General features: G+C 43.2%; 1 protein-coding gene and 1 non-coding gene across 2 annotated transcripts in view; one reads left to right on the forward strand and one right to left on the reverse strand.

Annotated features, from left to right (window-relative positions):
• The window catches only part of CA8 (carbonic anhydrase 8 (inactive)), a 644,063-nt gene that overhangs the window by 343,274 nt on the left and 273,861 nt on the right, over positions 1–26,928 (reverse strand). The window lies entirely within an intron of this gene.
• Positions 16,322–16,428, forward strand: LOC147724223 (U6 spliceosomal RNA). The gene has a single exon (XR_015295354.1). It is a non-coding gene; the product is annotated as a U6 spliceosomal RNA (small nuclear RNA).

Genomic DNA, 26,928 nt, shown 5'->3' on the forward strand with positions numbered 1-26,928 from the left:
AAGAATTGCAACTCCACATTTGCAGATAGGACGAGTGTCTGTGGGTTCAACTTTACGAATACTGCTGTGAATTACCTTTCTCACCCAATCTCAGCAGAGTTTATCAGATTCTAGCATATCTAGAGGAGTTTCTTGTAGTAAAGATACATCCACATGTTTGGATTGTAGATAAGAAAGCACTTTTTTCCTTTTAATGTAGTGGGTGAGACCATAAACATTCCATAGTAATTCTACATAGAGGATGAGTGTTTGTCATACTGAAATAATGTCAAAATGAATTAATAGTGCAAAACTCAATGTGCTTGTCAAGGGTGAAGAGAAGAGTAGATTAGAAAGAATACAGTATAAGGAAAGAGGGAAGTATTGAAGAAGGGTACTCCGGCTTACCGCAAAGACACCAGAGTGATGGTATGTAGGAACGATCAAGAAGATAGAAAAATAATCTAGACAATTATATAGTGTAGACAATGTAAAAGGTTGTTTTGAGGAAATAAAGAAGAAGAAGAAGAAGAAGAAGAAGGAGGGGAGGGGTAAGAATATAAAATGAGGCTAAAATGAAAAGGCGGAATGAAGATGGGACAAGACTGGGGATCCTAAACAGTTAACTGCAGGTCTTGGCTCACTGGAGCACCGCCGCAGGGGAGGGCCCCATCAGAGAATGAAATAATTAGTAGGGCAGGTAGTTATTGTAAGATAAAAGCCAATGATAACACATAAGTCCAATTGAGGAGTATGAAATAATATATCATATAGGCAAGTAATGGTAAGAATAAAAATATTGGAGACGTGAACTTTATGACAGTAAGTAAAAATATTAATTTCATTGGCTAATCTGAAGGAATGTTCATTATGTGTATAAATAGAAATGAGAGAATATTAAGTCATTATAAGTGAGATATTATAAATATAAAAATGAATAATTATATATAATAGAATATGGCCTAAAGTGGTACGACATATAATATTAAGAGTAACAGATAAAAGACCTATTAGGGTAGAACATTAGAAGTGCAAAATATAATCATACAATGTTATGGCATATTGAAAAAGGTGTAAGCATCATTGTCCTGTGGTGAAATGTGAGTAGTGTATAGTATTTATATTGGTGGAAGAAGATCCTAAAAAGTTATCTGAAACGTACTCTTAACTAACAATATAAATATTAGATAGAATAATATAGATTCATATAATACACTGCAGCCTAGAATAGTAGAATGCAAAAGAACATATTGGAAATAGCAGGTAATAAGCATGAGGAAGGAAAATATTGTGAATACAGAATTGCATGAATGTAAAATAGAGTATTATGATTTACTAAGGCATACTACGTAGGATTTGAACTGCATTTCATGCGAGAATATGCTGGTTGGTCACAATAATGAGGGAGCAAAACGTTAATACAAGAAATACAATCTACTACAATATACTAAACTTGAACATCATTTCATGTGAGAGTATACAATTTGGTCATAGTACCTTGTTATAGTTGTAATTGTAAGTAATGACAGGGAAGTGAGTGACAATATTTTCAGTCCGCATCCAATGTGGATTTAAGAGGTGACCTAGATTTATCTCTGTGTGAGTCTTGCGTAAAAGTAGAAACAGATTGGAGAACTGAGTTTTTGTCTTCTTGACAATGATTAGGTTTTTCTAAGTCTCTGCCACGGTGTTGTAAGTTGCTAGGATTTCATCTTCTTTTGTCCCCTACTGGTTGGAAGAAATGAGAGGTTGGTTGGATCTGATCTAGCGTTGGAGACTGTATTTCCATGTTTCATACAGTTTAGGAATTTCTGAAGGTTGGCTGAGTCGTAAAAATCTTTAGAGTCTCCGTTCATAGTGATACGAAAACCTGCAGGCTCAAATAATTTGTATTTAATATCTAGCTGTCGGAGTTGAGGTTGCATGAAAAGGAATGCCTTCTGTCACTCATTTGTTTCCTTAGAAAAGTCAGCTGCCATGTCAATGAGGTGGCCATCATATGAAATGGAGCCTTCTGAACAGGATGCAGCTAACAATTGTCTTGTTTGTTCATGTCAGAGGAAACAGGCAATGAGCTGTCTCAGGCCGGCTTCGGGATCTTTCCGTGGAAGACCTATTCGATGAGCTTGCTCTTTTTCCAAGGGTGTATTAAAAGAAATGCCAGTCAGCTTTGGAAGAATGTCACAAAGAAAAGCTCTACTATTTTGGGCTTCGATGTGCTCCAGAAACCCAAAGGAACGGATGTTGTCCCTTCTTCTGCGATCTTCCAAATTGATTATTTTGCTACGAAGAAATAGGGGATCTTTGTCTTTATTTTGTAATGAATCAAGATGATTCTCCATCACCGCCATTCGTGAGTCAAGTCCTTCAAATTTAGTGTGAAAGCCTGCAATGTCTGCTCTAATTGAGTTGGTCTCTGCTGCTAAAGATGTAATAGTGGTACCATGCCTTCCAACCGATGACTGACCCCTGAAATGTCATGTAATATGCATTCCATGGTCTCCGTTGGTACGTGTTCAGCATCAGGAGGTGCAACCGGTGGCGAACTAGTTACAGGAGAAGTACTTCCTTTCACAGGCATAGTATTAGATTTTTTGAGGACTTCCGCCAAGAGAGGTTGTTTAGGAAGTTTCTTCCCGCGCCTATTAGTAGGCATTCAACTTGTACTGTTATCAACACTCTTAGATAATGCAAATGTGACATTTTGTGCATAAATGTGAGTATAAAAAGATTGTTGTATGCACTGTGACAAATTTGGTAGACTTAGTGGTAACTTTGATGTGGTAAAATAAATGTACAGGTCATAAAAGGTTTAATTGAAGAGATTTGGTATTAGTTTCTCACTGAATTAGTTTAAAGTTAATGTTCTTTAGTTTAGATTCACATAAATGCTGGTGTAGTTCACTGCAAACATTTTATTTGTAAACAAATGCTGGAGAGAGTCGGTAGGTCCTGTTTATGAAAGAAAGCTAGCAAAAAGGACCTTTGTAATGACAATGCAATGAATGATTACGTACCCATTGTATGCGAGGATTAGCTGTATGCACCTGTCAGTAATAACCTTGTCTCAATTTCACGAGGAAAAACATCAGGTTATATTTTCATCTCGTAGAAAAATATTATCAGGAGAGTGGTATATATCCTGAAGAGTGAATTAATAAATTATTAATTCAAGTGTTGCTTACCTCATCCTAGAGTCCTGAGCGATGTATTAAAACATAAGCACCAGTTTAGTAAAAGTGCAGGACTTTTGAAAAGGAATGAGGTAAGTTTAAATTAAAAGAGCTGATTGACAAGAGAAGGATATTCCTGTCAGGAACACAGACATGGTGAAGTTGCTGTGCTGAAGTAACATTGTGAAGATGCCAGTAATAGAGAACTGGATTTTCCACAGGGAACATGGAATTGAAAAGGTTAAATCAGTATTTATGTTGTTGTTTACCTCCTCCTGTATTTCCAAGTGCTAAGTTGTATAATGTATACCGTGTGAGGAAAGCGTGGGATTTTCAGAAAGGAATGAGGCAAGTTGGTAGTTAGCACATATTTTAAATGATCCGCTTCTGAAGTAATGCTGTGGAGAAAGAGGGAATTTTAGACTCCAATTCCATGAGGAGCGTTACTTCACGTCAGTGAGAGGTGCGGCCTCGGCAGGCATAGGAGGCACGGCCTCAACAAAGACAGGAGGCGCGGCCTTGGCAAACGCAGTATGCAAGGAGCCAGGGAGGAATAATGGTCCTCCCGAGGCTCACCATCGGTGCAAGATTTTGGTGAGTATCTTCGGTAATAATTGCCGGAAATCCGCCTAAAGTTGTTACCGTAACTTCAAAACGTGGTTGGCAATAAAGAAAGAACCCTCGTAATACAGGGAAGAAAGCCGCTTTCTTCAGGGGCCCATCCCGCGGCGGAGCTCACTCTTCAGGCGGCCATCTTCCTTGTTGGCCAGACCATGCCCCATTCAAAATAGAGTAATTTAAAAGGGCAAGTGATAGCATCAATCACATTCTCACTGTTACAGTGAAAATATGAAAACAATTGGTATTTCTTCAATCCCAATTTCAATTAGTTGGTATTCGAGTTGAACTTGCTTGCCTGATATTTCCAGCATTTATAATGTCATAACACTGGGGTTAATCCCCAGCATGTAGTATTGCTCCAGGGTTTAATATTGCCCTGGGGGTTTATGTGTTTGCCTATGGGCTTTTTATTCACAGGCATGTTTTTTCATCTTATGTGTATGTTCTCACTATTTAGACTAGTAACTTCATGGCTGTTGAATTAACTCATGTTTCAACTTTTGGGTGTTCATCCCCTCCCTTTTCTTAGTCCTGTTGTCCCAGCTGTTCTGAATCTTCTTGAAGTTCCCTAGTTGCTTTGGGACTGCTCCTGATGCATGGCTCATTAATTCAATATTTACACAAATGAATGTTTTTACAGTAAGCCTCTTTTTGTTTTTCTTAAAACCTCCTATCTTTCCTCAACTGAATTTTGGATTGAGTATCCATCCCTCTCTGTGAAGAGCAGCATGCTTGAAAAGCTTTGGGGATTTCCATTACAACTGTATTGTAACTACATTGAGATCAAGCATTACCTTATGCTTATCCACACTGGGATTGTCAAGAATGCTCAATCAAAAGGAACTATATTTGTTTTATCCTATCATAACTGTCAGTGATGCCTGCCCCTCAAAACCCCAAGGGATGGGGAGGAGGCGGAATATTGAGTATTTTCAGGACTTATTTGTCACAGTTAGGACCAGTACTGGGTGGCAGTAGGCATGCTTTAAATTATACAAAGCAAATAAAGTGAATACAAATCTCAACCGGAAATAACTTTTACAAAGCAGTCATTACAACACACTACCTTTACAACGCAGTCAATACAACACAGCATCCTTTACATCGCATGCCATTACAATCGCATGTCACTACAATGCAGGTCATTACAACTCATGTTACTACAACGCGTACCATTACAATGCAGTATAAGGTAAATAATGGGGAATAGTAATTTTTACCCCTACACTATCCAACACTTACCCTACTTTTGCACCCATTGGAGTGTGAATAGTACTTTTTATCCCTACACTATCCAGCACTTACTCTACTGTTGCACTCACTGGAGTGGGGATAGTAATTTTTACCCCAACACTATCCAACACTTACCCTACTGTTTCCCTAAAAGTAGTGTGCGTTGTAATGGTATGCATCGCAATGGTATGCGTTGTAATGGAATACGTTGTAAATGTAGTTTCTAAAAATGCGTTGTGATGGCATGCAATGTAAAATCATGCGTTGTAATGGATGTTGCGGTGCAAAAAACTATGTTGTAAAGGCATGCGTTGTAAATGTTTGCGTTGTAACGTCATACATTTGTCACAGCTAACTCAGGATGTGCTCCAAAACTGAAGGGGGTCGTTAATTCTTGTCTACATTTTTCTGCTTGTTCTTCAGCTTTCCATTAGTTTTAGCACCCCACAGGAATAGAGATTATTTCTGTAAATAGGAAATCTAACTGCTAAGAAAGAAGCAGCATTAGCTTATTCAAATTAGCAAGCATAACAGATTTATGATCTAATGATGGAGGCTGCAGTTGACATCACAGGAGAAGGTGCACCTAAGAGAAAGGTAACACATTTGAATATCTTTTAAGGGTGCACAGACATAATATCGAGTCCAAAATATCGATTGGACATAATATCGAGATGTAAATATAGACTGGACAAAATATCGACAGGACAGAATATAGATAACCAAAATATCGTTTTTTTAAGGTAAGTGAATTAATATCGACTGTTAAAAATATAGAAAGGTAAAATATCAAAGTATATAATATAGATAGTTATAAATATCGATTTTTTAATAATATCTAATTTTTTATAGTGTATTTTTATGTTATAATATGTGTGAAAAGTGTGTATTTATGTTATAATTAATTTTAATTAATGAATTTTGTTTTTATAATTATTGCGTAATTTTATTCTGTAGCGGGTTGTGGGTTTATAGGGGAATAGGGTGGAAAGTAATTTAATTATAATTAATTACATATGTAAATGTATTTATTGTTAGTAATTTTTAATTAATTGTTAATTAATTTATATGTGTTAATTAATTTAATTTTAATTGGTAATTAATTCTTATTAATTGATTATTGGTAATTATGTAAATTTTACTAATTTAATTTCTGTAGCGGGTTGTGGGTTTATAGGGGAATTGGGTGGGAAGTAATTAAATTATAATTAATTAAATATGTTAAATTATTTATTGGTATTTATTTAGAATTAATTATTTATTAAGTATGTATGGGTAATTATAAAATGTTTATTTGCCAATTAATTTAATTTAATTGAATAATTGTTAATTATGTTAATTTTAATAATTTATTTTCTGTAGCGGGTTGTGGGTTTTCTAGGGGAATAGGGTGGGAAGTAATTTATTAATAATTAATGAAATAATTACATTTATTAAAATGTATTTAATTGGAAATTATTGTTAAATAATTTTTAATTATTAAATAATTACATGTTAATTTTTAATTATTTTGTATTAATAGGTGATCAATTGAAATATTTATTGTTAATTAGTAATTTTAATATATTATTTTTTATATTATATAACATTTTACATTATTTTTAATTAATTATTAATAGATATTCATTTTTAAATTTTTAAATAATATATGAAGTCTTTACTTTGCCTAATGTTGTATTCTCTGGAGTGGGAATAGTAATTTTAACCCCTACGCTATCCAACGCTTTCCCTACTGTTGCACCCACTGAAGTGGGAATAGTAATTTTTACCCCTACGCTATCCAAAGCTTTCCCTACTGTTGCACTCTTTGGAGTGGGAATAGTCATTTTTACCCCTATGCTATCCAACGCTTTCCCTACTGTTGCAGTCTTTGGAGTGGGAATAGTAATTTTAACCCCTACGCTATCCAACGCTTTCCCTACTGTTGCACCCACTGGAGTGGGAATAGTAATTTTAACCCCTACGCTATCCAACGCTTTCCCTACTGTTGCTCCCACTGGAGTGGGAATAGTAATTTTAACCCCTACGCTATCCAACGCTTTCCCTACTGTTGCACTCTTTGGAGTGGGAATAGTAATTTTAACCCCTAAGCTACCCAACGCTTTCCCTACTGTTGCACCCACTGTAGTGGGAATAGTAATTTTTACCCCTACGCTATCCAATGCTTTCCCTACTGTTGCACTCTTTGGAGTGGGAATAGTAATTTTTACCCTTACGCTATCCAATGCTTTCCCTACTGTTGCACTCTTTGGAGTGGGAATAGTAATTTTTACCCTTACGCTATCCAACGCTTTCCCTACTGTTGCACCCACTGGAGTGGGAATAGTCATTTTTACCCCCTACGCTATCCAACGCATTCCCTACTGTTGCACCCACTTTAGTGGGAATAGTAAATTTTACCTCTACGCTATACAACGTTTTCCCTATTGTTGCACCCACTGGAGTGGGAATAGTAATTTAAACCCCTACGCTATCCAACCTTTTCCCTACTGTTGCACTCACTGGAGAGGGAATAGTAATTTTAACCCCTACGCTATCCAACGCTTTCCCTACTGTTGCACTCTTTGGAGTGGGAATAGTAATGTTTACCCTCACGCTATCCAACGCTTTCCCCACTGTTGCACCCACTGGAGTGGGAATATTAATTTTTACCCCTACACTATCCAACGCTTTCCCTACTGTTGCACCCACTGGAGTGGGAATAGTAATTTTAACACCCTACGCTATCCAACGCTTTCCCTACGCTTGCACTCTTTGGAGTGGGAATAGTAATTTTTACACTTTTGTTATTGTATGTTAATAATATTGGCTATCATTTAATTATATTTTGTTACTATATATATATATGTTTTAACAAATATTAATTAAAACAATGTTTTTTAACTTTCATTAATTTTTTAATTATTATAAGTTAATTTAAGTATTTTTAAGTATATTTTAGTAATAATTTTTAATATTAATTTAATTTAACATTGTTTCTAGTAAAGTCGATATTTTTAGAAACTATATTTTAGTAAACAATATACAATAAAACAGTGAAAGACCAATACATTCTGAGGAGACACTTATATTTATACTTATGTTTATTGTCAGAAACCCGTACTAAAAGAAGTGCGTTAAATAAGATGGATGATACCGGCGGGTCAAGAGAAAGTACTGCGCAAAGTGGGGTGTTTAAATATCACTGAACAAAAGATTACAAATACAGTCCAGAAGCAAATTTATCAAGCACTCAGTCACAATTACTCTAACAAATGATGATGCAACGGACAACGCTAATACAGCTACCAAAACACGCTCCCTATTTTCTAAAAGCCCATGGTTGTTTTGACTTCAGACAATTTTCTGGGCAAATGGACTCAATATTCTGTACTTTTTTAGACCATAGTAGACTCTTTTATTAGAGCTGTTCATGTTTTTTGGAACCTCTGATTTCATCACTCAATAAACAGTGAGCTCTATCGCCAGAAGGCTCCCCTTGTTTCTATTTTTCCAACTCAATATTTGTCATTTTATCAGCACTATTTTACAGCGATTGAACAACGATGAGGCACTCCAGATAAAGAAGAGTTGAATATTAACAGCAAGGTTTTCGAACAAAAGGATCAGAACAGGTGGCAGGTGGTGCACATAGAGATTTCACGAATGAAAGAAGCATTTCTCATGTTTTGAAAACAGATTTTCTTCAAAGCTCCTAGTGCCATATGACAAAAAACCAATGAGCGATACTAGACATCCTATTGTAACATGAAACTGAATTTTCGGAAAATTAAAGAGCAGGTACTTGCAAATGAAAAAAGCATCATCTGAAGATAAGCATTACAAACAGCAACAAACTTCGGCAAAGCCTGACATTTTTTCCCGAAGTTGTGCAAATATTATTTAATTTAAAGTATAAATTTAAGGTAAAGTAAAAGTGCAACCATTTAAAGGTGGCACACCTATGTTTACAAATTGAAAGTCAAAAACGACCGATGATTAAAATTAATTAAAATAAATCACTATATGAAGGCAGAAATTAAAGAAGAGGTTGGCCCACCAGCCTTGACACTAAAACTGACTACTTTCTATGCAAATGTTCATATCTGCACAAGATAAATGCCATTGCTTACAATGAAGATACCCAATACTGGAAGTGGCCTGTCTCATTGTCCCATGCAGTATGCTGCACTGGGAAGAAGAAAAACGAGATTAACACTTGACCAGATCAATGAATGAATTAGGCTGACCAAAAGCTCTCTTATCTATATATTAATGTGAATCTCTACCAAAACACGCAATCTGTTCTCAAACACGGATCTGTTCTCATCTAAACTCCCTGATATCGGGTTTTTAACTGAAACCTGAATAAAACCCAGCTCTACTCCGGCGACTGCAGTGGCTCTCCCGGAGGGTTATTGGATCCAAAAGTTGGATAGATCATCCAAGGCAGAGGCATAGCTATAATCCATAAAGACTACATCAAAGTCTCCATACTAGACCAACTTGGTAATGAAACACTGGAAATCAAGGGGCCATATTATCAAGAAAGGGCGATATATTATCACCACTTTTATCAGCAGGAAACTGCCGCTAGAGCGGCGATAAGGAACTTGATGATATGCCCTTGTGAATTTCCATTGAAGCCCAGGTTCTGGTGTTAACCTGGGCTTCTATGGGAATTCACAAGGGCATATTATCAAGCCCATTATCGCCGCTCTAGCGGCAGTTTCCTGTCGATAAAAGCGGCGATAATGTATCGCCCTTTCTTGATAATATGGCCCTTAGTTTGTAGAATTAATCTGCTCTCCCAACATAGCTAGAAAGGTTCCCTGGTCTACCGGCCTTCGGGTCCCCTTTCTAACTTCTCGCTCCAACTCATGGATCTCATCTCTCCACAGGTAATTTCTAACAGAATCTATTTGCTCCTAGGTGATTTTTAATGTCCATAGTGAGAACACCACAAACCAAGATACCTCTACTTTCCTTGCAGACTTAACATCACTGGAATGGAAGATCATCACTGACTCCACCCATCTAGCTGGGCATACACTGGATATTATCCTCACCAAATCCCCCGATATCATCTGTGGAGCTACTTCTCCACTAACCTGGACAGAGCACTCACTAATAGAGTTTCACATTCAGAGCCCTGGAATGCCCAATAACTCCCGCTCCAAGTCATCTAGGTGGCACAGACAGTGGCACAAACTCACGCCGGAGCATTTTCAAGATATCTTTCCTAGCCCGCAGAATCTTGACCCAGACAACGTTGAGGAATGCCTGGCCAGTTTTAATTCTACTATTAAAGCCACTATAGACCATCTAGACTGCTGAAGCAATATTCCACCGTAGCTAGACGCCCCCAGACAGCATGTTTTTCCCCAAACCTCCGGATAGAAAAGTGCCGCTGTAAAGATTTGGAACAACACTGGCGCCATTCGCACAATTCTCAGGATAAAAAAAGATTTAAACTTGCACTGGCCCAACACCATAAAAATATTAAAATTGCTCACAGAACCCACATAGCGATGCAACTTGAACAGGCAGGGAATGCACCCAAAATTCTTTAGCGGATCTTAAAAACGGTCACCATTTTCAAGGCATACAATAAGGAAGAAACACCCTTTCAAGCACTGTGCGACAAATTAGCAATACACTTCACTGAGAAAATGTAATTAATTTACAACAAAATCACTTCAGCCGGAAGTCCTTGGACTGACTCCACAGTAAATCATCCTCTGAGCATAGATAATGCACAGAGATTAGACAAATTCAGGGCATTTAAGCCCAGGGATTTCGAGGGGCTACTGAAAAACATAGAATCAGGCTCCCGGATGGACATCATTCCAGCCAAGACCAGCACACTGCTCGCCAAACAACTTGCTGCCCCTATTGTGTTCTATCCTGAACTGTGATAGAAAAAGGTCTCCTCGCTTTAGAATGGAAAACAGCACCAATTATACCCATGTGTAAAAATCTATAAGCCCCTATGGAGGATTTATCCAACTATCGCCCCATTTCATTACTACCTCTCCTGAGCAAAGTTCTAGAAAAACACATCAATAAACACCTGTCTGATTTTGCCGAAGTTTCGAACTGTCTTGATTCATCCCAGTCGGACTTCCGACCCAGGCATAGTACTGGAACTGCGCTGATTGAGATTACTGACAACATTAGAATGTCACTGGACAATGGACAAGTGGTACTTCTGGTGTTGCTTGACTTATTGGCAGCTTTCAACATGATTTCCCACCAGATTCTGCTCAAGAGACTTGGGGAAATCGGCCTCCAAGGGAGTGCTCTGCAATGGATGCCAAATTTTCAGTCAGACAGAACTCAAACCATAAATCTAGGCCCTTTCCATTCAAAGACGACTAAACTGAGTAAGGGAGTACTGCAGGGCTCTTGCTTGAGCCCCACCTTATTTAACATATATGTTGCTCCCTTACCGGGATTACTTAAGAAATTGGGATTTGTTCCTATGTCTTACGCTGATGAAACTCAGCTACTACTCTCCTTTGATAAGAACAATCCAAATGCTCAGTCAAATTTTTCAGATGGGATGATGACCATCACAGGCTGAATGCGAGACAACTTCCTCCAGCTTAATGAGGGAAAACAGAGATCATGTTGTTTGGGGAGGCATCATCGAGGTGGTCCCTTGGGTGGTGGCCAGGGGAACTGGGCACTACACTGACACCAAAAAACAGTGGTAAAAAATCTGGATGTCCGTCTGGAGCAGAAGCTGCCTATGAAGGAACACACCACATCTATCACTGTAAAGAACAAAAGAGAGTGCTGCGGAATTAATCTAACTGAAAAAACAATTTTAGAACTGGCAGTAAACGTAAATGAATCCTACAGGGGAGAACTTATTCTCTTTTTACCATTTATCTTGTTAAAGAAACACTCACACCGAACTGAAATCTAGATGCTTTATCTCTATGCATATATTAGTAAAAAAACATGCATCAAATATCTACATTCACATACACAGAAGTGATACAAAATAATAATAATACAACAGTTACATACATATACATTCAACTTATCTTCTGTCTTCCAGACAGAGTCCTTGTTGCCCAAAATTTCTTAGAGGGCTGCGATAAAAAATTCTTTAAAATCACTGTGGTTCGCAACCCATATCATCAAGATCACCCTCATCTCAACACCAATTGGGGGAGTAATGCATTTAAACCACTCTTTAATTTACATGGCATTACAGATTTCTCTTTTATCAGAGTGAAAGTTGTCTGGACTTCTATCATCCATCAGTTCGACGCGTTTAAGCCCATTTATTCAGGGACACATCTATCACTGTGTCATGTTTTCATGTGCTTTGTCTCATTCAGAAGGTCTTTCTCTTTTGCCTATAACCACGCGGAAAAAACTGATCCAGGCATTAATGTTAAGCCGTCTGAACTACTGCAATGCCCTGCTGATCACAGCAAATTAAGCATATTTAAACAGGCTGCAGGTAGTCCAGAATACCGCAGCTTGCCTGGTATCCAATGCCCCTCCTCGAACAGCCTCCTGCCGCCTACTGCAACAGCTTCACTGGCTGCCAGTGCAGATGCGGATTAGGCTCAAGATCTGTTGCATGGTGCACAAATCTCTGAACTGCAAAGGCCCCATTACCTTGCAGAGAAACTATCTAAATAATTGGCGCCTAAGTTCCCTCCATTCGGGTTCAAAATCTTTCCTAGCGGCTGCCCGCTATAAAAAACCACGCCTAGGAAGCAAAGCCTTTTTCCACCTGCCACCACCTTGCTGGAATGCTCTCTTGGTACAACTGCGACAATGCTCCGATCACCTACAGTTTAGAAGGCTTCTGAAAACCGTACTATTTTAACATGTTCCATGTATGTAGCTGACTGCAGTAATCCGTTAGCACAGAGATACCCCTTGGGGGGTGATTGAGGCGCTTTACAACTAAATAAATAAGATAAAATGTATGTTTTCTATTATGAATTTTCGGAAATGATGAGTCTGCCAAGAAATCCAAAGATGTCTCTCGGCCAGACATAATAAATGTATTGAGTCAAAATGTTAAATAGGAGGGATTCATATCAAGAATTCTGTGCATAATAAGGATGAACAGTACTCAAGTTTAAGTCAGATGTCAGTTTGTGTCTTGGTTGCGAGAGATATCTTATTCAACTTTCTTAAACATGTCACCAATCTAGTAGTCAGATTGTGCATGCAAAAGGTTAAGACCCTCATTATGACTGACCTCTGAATTCTGATGGAGAAGGCAAGACTAGTTACTGGTTCCATCAGAATCATGAGATCCACAGGAGCACCACAGGTGTGGTATCAATGGAGACTTTGACTGCTAACAAAATGGGGAATTACTAGGCTAATCAGACCAAGAACTACCGATTCCTCAGTAGTGGTGGTGCGTCCATTGGGGGCATTGGCATTGGGGCGTTGCCCCCCAGACCGTCACCATCACCACCACCATCAACTTCCTTAAGTAAATAAATTAAAATAACAAAGTCTCGTGATTAACGCTGACTCGAGGCAAGCTGCAAGCAGTCAGACGCGGACGGCCGAGGGGGTGGGACTGTGGCAGCTTGAGTGACAGTCAGACTCACTCAGCGCAGCACCACGAGTGCGCATATATTTTTTGGGCTGGCCGTTTTAATGACCAGCCCGAACATGCGCTGCACACTACCATCCCGCAGAGCAACTGGAATGGGAGGGAGCCAAGGATGCATCATACAGCAGCCCCCGGATCTCATAATGGGCGGTGACTCACCCTGTTCTTAGCCAATCCTGGGCGCCAGGATTGGCTGAGACACCGCTAGCCTGAGTTTGAGTGCAGGTCCAGGAATAAATGAGTATTAGCTTGGGTTCCCGCGTGGGTGGTGGGACTGCCTCAGAATCAATTTTCTGGCCAATCACTTTGGCTATCATTGTGAAGCCATGCAGTATGATTGGATCGCAATATTTCGTTCCTACCTACGTACGTCTCAGCGCAGCACTCACGTGACATACCAAACACAGACCTCGTCTTGTGTGCAGTGTCTTTACTACTGCTCGTGTTGGGAGGCTCGTGTCGTGCGACGTGGCGAGTCGCGAGTCCGAGACATGTAGGTAGGTAGGTTACTAAGGCCCTCCTGAAATGTTATGTTGTCCCTAAGCCTCTCCAGCGACACTTCAAAACACCCACACACAGCTCGCATACCTCCTTTCCTTCCTTCTTACATTCAGCCCTTCAGCGTCCTTCCTTCCCCCTGTACTACAACAGTGTATCCAGGAAATCTCACTTCTGCTCACAATTATCCCCTTCCCTAAGCGAACTCTTACCCCTCCTGTCCTTTTCTGCAGTCCAATCACCCCACGCGTCTTGGTCCCCAATCACCCTTTTGCTCCGTGCGTGCCTACATTTGTTGCTGCAAGTAATAACGCAAAACGATTACAACTATACCCATGACGAAAAAATGTCATCGCAGCTTTGAGGGTGAATAATAAATGACATACCCATCCCTATGTGTAGTGGCAGACAGCGTTGCGGGAGGAAGGTCGGCGATCGCCGGATGCTAATGAGAGGGCGCTGCTGTGGCTGGCAGGTTCAATGGGCTCTGAGTGTCATGAACACTGCACTTTAGTTTATGGCCTGCGTTTGGGGAAACCAACGTAAACTTTATTGATCGCCTTAATTTTATAGCAACAATGCGTTTGGCATCGCATGGTAGCGAACCGCAACCCCAGACTCTCAGAGCCACACTCGCGTGTATGATTCTATAATTATGACACATTTTTGAAACTAATGAGAGGACGACGTTAAAATGTGAGAGACAAAGAAAGATAACAGAGAAAGCGAAAGAGAAGATCGGCTAACAGAGGAGAAAGACCAGAGAGAGAATGTAGAAAAAGTGTGAGAGATCGAAAGTGAGTGAGAGGACAGAAAAACAGAAACCAAGGGAAACACAGATAGAGTCAAGAAAGTGAAAATTAGATTCTAAAGGAGTTTGCGAAGCAAGGTAATAACTACACTCTGGGAGACAATGTACTCACAATGTAGAGGCTGAATGATAGGATATTGATGTCAAAGTAAAGAGCAAGCATTGAGTGACAGCAGACCTGGAAAGACTAAAACCCCTAAAGAGGTCACTTCGGCCCCATAGACGCGCCTCACAGCCTCATGAACTGCCAAGTACCAGGCCTCACTTGAATCTCGCCGAGAGATGTGGCGCAGTGTCCATGAAAAATTACTAATCGATTGAGTAATTGTGTTTATATAGCGCATACTACCCCCAACGAGGCGTGAGAGTCTCTGAGTCATGGCTCACTGGTGGCCGTATGAGGTGAAGTCTCAGGATAGTTCTGGAATCCACCTCCAGTCTAGCTCTGTGCCTATCCGGCGAGAGAGCAGGCTTCAGATCCCCTCTCCAGGGTGATGCACGACCTGATTTGCATCGGGGTTTGAATATATTTGAGCCCTTCTTGCTCCAAACATGAGAAGAAACACTCATAGTAAATTCCTTCCTTAGGCTTCTGGCATTTTTAGAAGGGGGTGGCCTAGGCAGAAAATTTTGTGGATTCGCCTCAAACGAGAAAAATAAGAACGCAAGAATCTGCTGTGCCCCCAGGTAACCCGAGGGCATGAAGTGACCACACCTCTTCGGGTCAGGTTTCCTATTCCCACAGTCAGGAGTACACAGGCCGTGGAGGGAGGTAAGCCAGGCGATCTGGGTGGTCAATTAGGCAGAGAGTGGAGGGATAGCATTACCCCCTCATGGGTCCTCCCCGTCCCAGTCCTTACCACGTGAGGCAGTCCTGCCTCCACCCAGCCAATCAAAACGCCAGAAATCCAAAGGTCGAAGGTGACATAAGCCCCTCCCACCCACCGCCATGCCTGTTTTTTTTCTGCTCCGACGGCTGTCGGAACGCTGGTGCTCCCGGTTCCTGCCTCTGTTCCTGTTTGCTTCTGGGTGTTTTGGCGGTGCCGTGAGTGTTTCTTTTGCATTTTTAAATGCTTCTGTTTATGGTCTTTTTATGTTTTTACCGGCGCGGCCGCTCCGGTCCTCCGGCCGGCCACGCTCCTGTTCTGGGGTCAGGATGCTCCCCGTTCATGTGCTGGGCTGGGGCGGGGAGCCCTCCTGGTGTTCTGGCCCCAGGTCGTTCCGGCGCTGGTGCTTTAGTGCAGTGGCCGGCCCCTGTGGCCATGTTCTTAATATATGGCTGTGGGTGGAGACTGCAGGGCTGCCCTTTTTTGTTTATTTTCTGTTCTCACATGTGAGATTACTGTTTGGGGCAGTGTTTCCTGGAGGTTGCTGGGCACTTCCTTTCAATTCCACCACCAATGTGTGTTGGGTGTTTTCCTGGTGCTCGCTTCGGCAGCACATATACTATGCTTGGAACGTTACAGAGTAGATTAGCATGGTCCCTGCACAAGGATGACATGCATATTTGTGAAGCGTTCCATATATGGGGTTTACTCCTTTACTCGCCATGTTTGAGGGGACTTCCTCTCCGGTGCATCCACGGAGCTGTTGCTCTTTGGTATGTCATATGCCTCTGGTGTCACAGGCTATCATGTGCTGAGGGTTCAAGTCCTGCCTATGCTGTCAATGTGACTTGGGATGTTCATTTTCATGCTGTGCTTTGGAAATTTGCATTCTCTTTGTCCACGTAGCATTTTTTGCAGTTTTTCTTGGACTGTTTTGCGCTGTCTGCGCTGCTGGTGCATGCGGCTATGCCTTCATCTCTTGTTGGTAGGATCGTGGACGTTTTTTCCCTGTTGGGGTATACATTCGGAGATGGTCCATGAGATTTCTGGCGTTTTGTTGCTGGGTCTTTCTCCCTGATTCATTTGCTCCGGCGGGGTTTATTCCCATTTTTTACCGGCCATTTCATGCTGTCCTGTTGGCTGTACTGGCTGCGGTGTGGCTTGGCATTGCCATGCGGGGTGTTCCTCTCTTTCTGGGGACACGATTTCGCCTGGCGGTCTTTGTCACCTGGTATCCTCCATTTTTCTTCTTTTTTGCACCTTCTCCCTCGGTCTTCGGAGGCTTCTTCCCTGGAGGTCCGGGTTGGGCGGTTGGTGGATTCCGCTCTCAAGAGTTCGTATGCTGCTTCTCCTTTTTGGGGTGTGTGCTTGCTCTTTTTCGGTCTGTGCTTTCTTGGGGTCCCTCCTTCTGGTCCCGGATGGTTGGGCCTTGTCCTCGGCTACCGGGGCGGCGGGGGCTTGTGTGATTTCTCACTGGCCTGCGTTTTGGTGCTTTGCCATTCCCCTAGTGCCTTGGTCCTATGCCGGCATTTTTTGCACTACGTTTGGTTCCCTGCCTCTGCAGCGCCTGCTGCTGCCCCTGAATGTCAGTCCGATATGTTGTGCCCGGGTGGAGTCTCTGTGGCCTGGTGGTTGCATCTCTTCCTCTTCAGGTTATGTGTTCCACTCCTGGTGTTGCCCTGCTTGTGGGTCGCCTATCTCCTTTGGTGTCATTGGTCCGGTCTGCTTTGAGAATGGTGATTCCTGTTGGTCGTCATTCTTGGTTGCCGGTTTCCATTCCGGGCTGTCCCCCTTTTAGGCCATTCTTCTTTGGCGTCGGCCAATTTTTTGTCGCTACGCTCTGTGGTGCTGGTTTCGGTGATGGAGTGGGGCCGGGGGTCCTCTTTCTCTCTGTTCCAGGTCCTGGCTCCCGTTGGTCTTTCTGTTCGGTTCTGTCTCCCGGGGCTTTGGTCGGGTTGGTGCGGCTGTGTCCCTTTCGGTTGAGCCCCTTGCAGCCTGGTTTTCCCCTCTTCTTGGTGGGTAATTTTGGCTTCCCTAGGTGTGGGAGTCACCTGTTTTTCTCGTTCCCCCTCCATCCGGCTGCTCAGAGGTTTGCGGTGGTTGAGTTCCGTTTCCTGTTTTCAGGTGTTTCCTTTCGGTCTCTCTCATGCTCCTCTGGTTTTTTCCACGGTGCTGGCTCCTGCTGTGGGGGTTTGCTGGCCTGGTTCCGGTTTCTGGGGTCGTTTTGGGTCTGGCCGTTCCTCGTCTGGTTCCTGTTCGGGGGCTTCAGTTCCTCGGGACCGGTTTGACGCTTTGCTGGGGGCTGTTTCTCAGTGCTCGCTTCAGCGGCTCGTATGCTTTCTGCTGAGCGTTGCTGGAGGGGGTTGGCATGGCCCCTGCGCTGGGATGACACGCATTTCGTGAGGCGTTCCATATATCCGGATCTGTTCTCTGTCCTGTTGGATCTTCTGCGGGTCCTACTGGGTCTCCCTCCTGCCCCGGCTCGGGGTTGGTTTTGTGTCCGGCAGATGGTGGTTGCCTCCTCGGCTGTGGTTCCTTGGGCTCTTGTGCACCTCGTGTCCTTGGTGTTTCTTCTGATGTCTTGTTGGGTCCTTTGTCTTGCTGATTGCGAGGCTCTGGTTCCTCTCTCCCCTGGTCTGGTGGCTTTGCTCTCCTGACCTGGTGTGGGGGGTGCATTTCTGCTTTCCTCTCTCCTCTTGTTGTCCTTGGATGCCTGTCCTTGGGTTGGGGGCCCCGTTGGGGTCCTTGGTGGCCGGCTTGTCTGTTGTTCGGGCTGGCGCTCTGGGGGCTCGTTGTTGTTTGGGCCTTCTTGGGGGGTCCCGGTACGTGTCTCTGTTCCTGCGGGCTTCCCTGTCTTGTTTCTGGGCGGCGTCTTCTCTGTTGTCTTTCAGAGGGTCTTGAGAGGCATCCCTGTTACGGCGGTTGGTTTCTTTACTGGAATGGTACTCTGGTTGTGCCTTCTTTTGGTGGCTTAGGCCGCTTCCTGCCGTCCTCTGTTTGGTGCTGTCTGGTGCTTGTTTCGACGGGACATGTCCTTTTGTTGGGACATTGCGTGGGTGCTTGGGACTGTGCGCTGGTGCTTGGAATGGCCCTGCGCTGGGTTGTCTTGCTACTTCGTGTAGCATTCCCTCTGTCTGTTCCTCTGTTCCAGGTCCTTTTGTCTTTGGTTTGGGTCTTTTGGTTTGGTCATTCTTGCTTCCCCCCTGGTTGCTCTTCTCCCCCGGTTTTTGTTCCGGGGTGGTCTGTCCTCGGGGGTTGCTCTCTCGTTTCCTTGGCCTTCGGGTTTTCTGTATACCTTCCCTCCCGTTTTTCTCCTCCCGGGCGCTCTGCGGAGGTTTGGGGGGTGTCGGTGTTGTTGGGTTGGCCTTGCTGTTTTTGGTTTCCGCTCCTGCTGTTGCTGTTGGGAGTCGGATTTGGCCAGCCTCCCTTGCCTCCGGCTCTGCTTCTGGGTCCGCAGCTGTCTTTGCCCTGTCTTTGGCGCTTGCTTCTGACTGCCTGTCTCTTGAGCGGCTGTCTTTGGCGTCTTTGGGCTGTTCTTCTGTGGTGGCCTGTGGCATGTGTTGGTCGCGTTGGCCTTCCGCTCTTTGGAGCTGTGATGCACTTTGGGGCTCTTTTGTTTCCTGGTGCTCTTCTCTTGGTCGGAATCCATGGTGGGGTTCCTGTTTCTGTGCTGGTTTCTCCAGCTTGGGTTTGATGTTGGGATTTTTCCCCTTCCGCTTTGTCTGCTCGTTGACGGCGGTTTGTGCTTGTCGGGGCCTTGGGGCTTCCTCGGTGGTTGTTGCCCTTTGATGGGTCGGCTTCTTCGGAGCTTTTGCTTCATTGTCCGGGCTCTCCTGTTCTAGCCTTGCCTGCTGTTTTGCATGGTCTGCGGTTGCCCCTTTCATGTCCTTGTTAGTGGTGGACGTGTTGTGGTTGTCCACTGCGGTGTTTTTTTTTTTTGCTGGCCTTCTCTTCCGCTTGTCGGTTGGGTGGGTTGGGTGCCTTACTCGTTTTGTTTCCTTCTTTGCAGTTTCTGCAGGTTTGAGTAGTTTTGCGGCTTAGATCGGGCTTTTCTGCCTGTTTCTTCGTGTTTCCTTTTGCGGCTGGAGGTGTTGCTTCCTGTTTTGCCTGCTGTGGGGGTTTCTCCTTTTCCCCTTCTTTGGGTGTTCGCGGGGCTCTTCTGTTTTGCCTCCGATGTTCACTACAGTCTCGGGTTTCTCCTAACCTGTTTGTCTCCTGTGGGTTCTGTGTCTGCTTCCTGTGCTGATGGGGCGGGGTCTCTATCCTAGTGCTTTGTGGGGCGGCCTTTTGGCGGTCCCGTCACACTTTTGTGCGACATTCTCGGCTTGATGTTTTTCTTGCCTCTTCTGACGATTTCTGTTGGCGTCTTGTACGCTGCTGTTCGTCGATGCTTTATTGTTTGAAGTTTTGTACTTTTGCATGGATCCCTGGTGTCCTGCATTTTTTCTTCTTGGTTTCTGCTTGTGAGTTCCTCACGTGGTAAGGACTGGGACGGGGAGGACCCATGAGGGGGTAATGTCTTATTACTTACCGGTAATCTTCATTACCCCGATTAGGGTCCTCCCCGTCCCAGTCCTCTTCCCTCCCTCCCTCCCGCTGTGTTTGTGTCTGAGTCTTGTTGATAACAGGCATGGCGGTGGGTGGGAGGGGCTTATGTCACCTTCGACCTTTGGATTTCTGGCGTTTTGATTGGCTGGGTGGAGGCAGGACTGCCTCACGTGGTAAGGACTGGGACGGGGAGGACCCTAATCGGGGTAATGAAGATTACCGGTAAGTAATAAGACATTCTCTTGTGTTCAATGCATATACTGACACAAAAATGGCGAGCCAGCAATTGACTCGGAGAGGTTCCAGACAGGGTTTACCAAATGCATGTTTCCTCTGGCAGATATTACATTGGATTTTAATGCTCCGTAGAACTACTGAACAGAGTGCTGTCCCGCTACAGTTTGCCCCTAGTCATTGAATGAATGAATTTGTATAGTGCACAGCTCCTCAAAGGAGTTTCCTGGCGCTAGGAGTCAAAGTCCGTACTAAGGTGCCCAAATGCTGGAACTAGCAGGATGCAAATAAACTGGTCTTGAGGGCTCTCCTGAATGAAAGTTCATCCTTGATGGAACGCATCGCAATGTCGTGTGTTTCCTGCCCATTGTGGTTTTCCTGTGTTAGATTAACTGTGCACATTTTAGGCCTTGTTTTTTCATTGCACACGTTCCTATATAAAAACACTTTCTTTTGTGCCACATTGTATGCTGGCTGGTATAGAAAGGCCATACGTGTTGAATGGCATTGAAGACTGGGCAACAAGAGTGTGTCAGCATAGGTGTGTGCAGGCTGGGAGGTGTGCAGGGTTACGGGGCTTGCAGACGGGATTGCTGTCTGTAGAAAGGGCCTGGCAGATTCTGTGTGGGTGTCTAGAATCACCTGTGGAAATCAGAAGGTTTATTTCATATGTGAAGGATGATGTCAAGGATCTCACATATGTAGAGTTAAGAACCACAAGAATCACATGTGGACTGTTGGTGTCAGGTTTCATATATGGTGGGGTGGTGTCTGAAATGTTACATGTTGAGGGTTGGTTTCAGCAATCACACTTGGTTGGAAGGTGCGTGGGGTTTCAGTTGTGGCCTGACGAGAGACAATAAAAATGTCACAATAACGCTGTTGGTTAATGTTTTTCCTAGAGAGGGAGATCAGAGTTTTGTCTAGTGGAAGCTTTGACTCATGGAAAGGTAGCGCAGAAGGTTAATGTGCCTTCTGCGAAGAACATGTACCAGATGGAGATCACAAAATGCACATGATGTAAATAGGTTAGTGAGTTACTGCTTTTGTCAGTACCGGCAGTTTGTAAGTTAAAATACAAAAACATAAATCAGTGAGCTATTAACTGTCATCTAAGCGCTGCATGCAAACTGCAAGGTAGAAATTGGAGCGTTATGTCCCGCCCCCCCAGCCCCCCAGTCTTTGTTTGATTACCCTAATGTTACAAAAATACATTTTTATAATTTTATTTTTAGCATCTGGTAAAGCCTGACAACCTGAACTATTACCTACTTTTTTATTAATGTGTTAACTGCACTACCAAGATTGCTTTATTAACCTTCCTGCTTTCTCAAATTTGCTTGAAAATGCACAATATTTCCACTACGCTTGCTTGCTACAGTGCAGTATGACAATCATTTTACGCCCACCACTTTCAAATGTCACCGTCTGCCACTGTTCTCCAGTAATTCCTAATTCCTAATTTCTCATGAGATCCTCAGGGTTCCACCTGCAGTTCCAATAAGCTTCACCCCTTTGAGTTACCAATTCTCCTAGTGGATTTAACCGGATTAATCCGAACCAGTCATTATGAGGGCCTGTGAGCACGGATCTGAGGTAGTTTTCTTCCATATGCAAGGCATGTTCAAATTCAAACTCCTACAATCTAGACAGCCATAATAATTACGTTATTCAGTGCACAGGTAAAATGCATTGCCCAATGACACAATCAACACAGCAAATTTAAATTCAATTGTGCATGCCTTATTGTTAAATGCCTGTATTTGTGAGCTGAAAACCCTCAAAGCAAGCCACATTAACCCAGGACACTTCAATGGTATATGGGTGCTGTATCAGGGGGTGCCCATGGAAGAGGATGCATACTGTAGGGCAGATTTACTTTTCGTTTATGCAATGCAGCAAGGCAACCAGGAAGGGCTAGAATAACCCTGATCTGCACCACTTTGGAATTCCTTTGCTATACATAAAAAGGATATGGAGTGGGGGGGGGGGGGCTGCCCCTAGTGGAATGGGATGACCTTCACTTTTTAAGTCACAAATCTAACCATCACCCCTGGGGAAAAGATGGAAATTATATCTCACATTGTATCCTACCTGAAAAACATGAAAACTCTTGGCTCACTAGACACCAGGGAATTGTGTTAGAATGCTACAAAGAAAAAATTGCATTGAGAGACTGGCACCTACTGGAACAGAGCCACATTCACATCTCCTGTTGCCCCAAACCCTTCCAGTTCCCCAGGGCATATTCCAACATTTAGCATATACCCAAGATACTTTTCTAAGCATAAAATACTGCAATTATCAAAGTGATGCATAAAAAACAATTTCCACTCAGGTCCATATTCAAGAAGGGCCTCCGCAATCATACCAGAGACCCATCAGTCATGCGGGGGGGGGGGGGGGGGGGGAATTTCTGCAATGAGAATTGTGGAGATTCTTCCCTGAGTGCAGAGACTTCTGGATGACTCCGGTCGTCAGCTACAAGACCAGAGGCCCTTTGCAAATCAGCTCCTCAGTTTCCATGGAGGATGTTGAAAGTATTAAACTGGAACTCCAGCAATCCTTTGCATTTCTGGAAATTAACTTGTGTAAGAATAGGCAAAATGTATGTAAGGTATACAGTAAAAACATAATACTCCTTTTGAATGGTGCTCCTAATGCCTCCATCCTGATTTTGGATCCAGAAAACCCTTGCACATGTATCTTACCTACAAAAGATCTACACTTTTGCGTGGGTTGTAGCCATTTGCCCCTAACACCTTCCACAAAATGGATGCAGAGTGCAGGTAGTTGATGTCTATTTCTCAGGAGAATTTCCCCTCAGGCTTGCACATTCACAAATTCTGCGCGTTCAGCAGTGGTAATATTTTTTCCTTTCAAGTAGGTAGCAGCCTGAGTATAAATACATCATGAATGGCACTATGAAGTAACACATCCTGACTTCAAGTTTCCTTTGGGGTGTCATTTGTTGTTTCTCAGTAAATACCTGCACAGCACAAAGTTCAATGTCTCACGACTTCAGATTCATCAAGCAGTGGCGTAACGAAACTTGAGGGGGCCCCCTGAAAAGTATGTGAGAACTGGAGTCCAACTGACGGTCTGCATGTACTTGGTGTGTGTGGGCTGGCACTTGGCTGGGAGTGTGTGTGGAATGGCGGTGTACTTGGACTGCACTTAGCTGGAGGTTTGCTTGGACTGACGCTTGTCTTGTGGTGTACATGAGCTGGCACTTGGCTGGCAGTGTGTGTGAATTGGCACTTGGCTTGTAGTGTGCGTGGACTGGCACTTGGCTGGTGGTGTGTGTGGACTTGCACTTGAATTGCAGTGTGTGTGCAACTGGGGCTTGCCTGGCGGTGTGTGTAGACTGGCACTTGGCTGGCAGTGTGCTTGGGCTGGTGTTTGGCTGGTGGTCCGCATGGCTGGCTGTGTGTGTTCACTGGCATTTGGCTAATGGTGTGTTTTAACTGGGGATTTTGCTGACTGTGTGATTCTACAGGCTTCTGGATCACGATGTGTGATGCTGGCATTTTGATCTTATTTGTAATCTTCTTTTGTTCTTCCTTTCTAGGGGGATATAGTTGGTGCTTGCTGTGTCTATGCAGAGTAGGCGTGGGTGAGTCTGGCTGTCTCTGGCAAGTAAGTGCTATTGTTTTTCAATATATAGGTCTGCATTATTTGACTTTTCCTTGCAGATTACCAGTAGTTTTACTTTCTGTGTGATAAAGCCACACTTTGTTTATTACTTATTTTACACAGTGTTGGGTATTGCTGACTTTTTTTCAAGGTAATTTTTAAAAAAGGATTATGGTTAGCCGCAGGATTACCACTCTGCAGGTTGTTGATATGCTCTTCGAGTCATCCTCTGACCATGATTATGAGACTGACTCTTCATTTTAGGATTCTGGCAGTGAAATGTCTGTCTGAGACGTATCATCTGATGACCTGATTGGAGGAGGACACTGATGAGCCGATCATGCAGGAAGAGGCATCTGGATTGCAGCTTTGGGCTGAAAGGCTTACCTTTGGAAGAGCAGAACTCTGGGTTGCCCCAAACATGGTGCAGCCGGCATTGCCGGCCTTTAGTGGTGTAGAGTGAAAACTCAAAACATTTCACCTCAAAATTTCTTTCAGTTGTTTATGGACGATTTATTTTTGGATGAGATTGTTGACCTGACTAATTTGTATGCTGAACTGTATTTGAGGGCCAGACTTAAGCCCCACTCTAGAGCTATCCGGTGGACTCCCACAAATCTGGATGAATTGGAGAAGTGCCTGGGTTTAACTTTTTTGATGGGCTTGATAAGAAAGACATCTTTTTCTTCATACTAGTCTACTAGTCCCTTGATGGCCACGGCTATATTTCCTGCAACCATGAGTCGGGATCAGTATTTTCTGCTTCTTCTGATGCTGCATTTTGTTGATAATGCTTCAGCTTTGCCACCAGATCCCCCTGATTGTGACCATCTTTTTAAGGTTTGAACTTTCCTTGATCACTTTTAGGATTGGTTTTCAGAGATATATGTTCCAGGTAGAGAAATAGCTGTAAATGAGTCTTTGGTCCTGTTCAACAGCCGTTTGGTTTTTAGGCAGTACATTCCTAGCAAGAGGGCACAGTATGAAATTAAGATGTATAAGCTGCGTTGTACTGGATTTGTCTAAAATTTAGGGTGTACACAGTAGAGATTCCAGTATTGACCCCTCTGGTTGTACATCCACTTTCGGAGTTAGCAAGAACATTGTCTGGAAACTTGGTAGAGAACATTTTAACAAATGTCACCATTTAGAACTTCTACACTGGGGTGCAATTGGTCAGGGAATTGTTCAAAGTGGACACTGTTGTTTGTGGCACAATCTGCTCTACCTGTAAAGGTTACCCAAATGAGCTTGTTTGTAAAAAACATGAAAAGGGACAGGCAAGTGCCTTGCATAGTGATGAACTTCCAGCTCTGACATTTTATGACAGGAGGGATGTTTATATGCTAACTACCATCCATGATGAAAGCACTTAACCTTTGACTATTTGGGGTCAGGTTGCTGAAGTGTGCAAGCCTTTGTGCATTTTAGACTTCAATAAGCACATGGGTGGTGTAGATAGAGTAGATTGGAGGTTGGAACCTTATACTGCTGTTCATAAGGCTTACATTTGGTATAAGAAGTTGGCTATCTATTCATTCCCTTTAGCAACTTTCAGTGCGTTTGTAGTATTCACAGATTGTTCTCCAGAGTCAAAGATGACATTTGTTCAGTTTTAGCAGTCTATGATAAGCAGCCTTGTTGTAGTATAACAGGCAAGAGTTCCTAGAGTTGGAGCAGTGGAGGATGTGGCTAGATTGAAAGAATGCAACTTTTGTGATCACATTCCTCCCATGACCAAAAAAGACTTTACCAGTAGAAGATGTAGAGCCTGTATCCGAAGAGGTGTGCTGAAGTAGAGTCTTATATACTGCCTTAATTGTCCTACTAAACCTCGGCTGAGTGTTCCCACGTTTTGAATTGTACCACAAGCAAAGGAGTTATTGGGAGCAACCATGTGCGCAAAAGTAAACTGACTGGTAAGTATCGTTTTGCATTTTTTTGTTCAGATTTCACAATTGACATTAGTGTGATGATTCATTAAGAGCTGTTGTGTTTGTAGTTATAGTTTTGTATCTACTACCAATTGGTTTGTATTTTCTTTTTTGTTAAAATAAAATGTGATGGTGGTGTGCCTGGACTGCGCTTGGCTGGTGGTGTGTGTGAGCTGGCACTTGGCTTGCGCGGTGTGTGAGCTGGCATTTGGCTGGTGCTGTGTGAGTAGTGACTTGCTGCTGGTCACTATACACACTGCTAGCTAAACACCAGTCCACACACTCCGTCAGCTGCCAGCCGGTGTGACTGCTGTGTCAGTCATTTTGGCATATGAAAGTGATGGGCCTGTTGTAATGTGCTGAGCCTGCATCTGGTGGTGTGAATGGTCATGTGTGTGTCACTTACGAAAGCTGTGTGAACCGCGTGTGAAGCGGTTTGTGCCTTGTCACTGCTCCAAGGCTCAGGAGCTGTGAGTCTTTGGCTCTGTTTTTTAACCTTTAAATTATTAAAGGTGCATTTCATTTTTGTGAAATCTCTTGTTAATAAATGTTTACATTCTGAACATTTACTTGCCATCGTGCCATTTCAAACCAGTATGGGTGTGTGTACTTGAGGGGTAGATGGTTGTGAAGTAGTATTTGTCATTTCTGTCTTTCTCTGCCAGGGTGTACATTTTCTCTACATTGTCTATTGATGTGAGTGTTGTAATATGCTGGGCCTGTGGCTGGTGGTGTGAATGGTCTTATGTGTGTTACGTATGAAAGGTGTGTGAATGGCCTGTAAAGCGGTTGGGGGCTTGTCGCTGCTGTACAGTTCACAAGCGGAGTCATTGGCTTAGTTTTTTGACAT

This window comes from Lissotriton vulgaris, chromosome 4_1, assembly GCF_964263255.1.
Source record: "Lissotriton vulgaris chromosome 4_1, aLisVul1.2, whole genome shotgun sequence".
Classification (NCBI taxonomy): Eukaryota; Metazoa; Chordata; class Amphibia; order Caudata; family Salamandridae; genus Lissotriton; species Lissotriton vulgaris.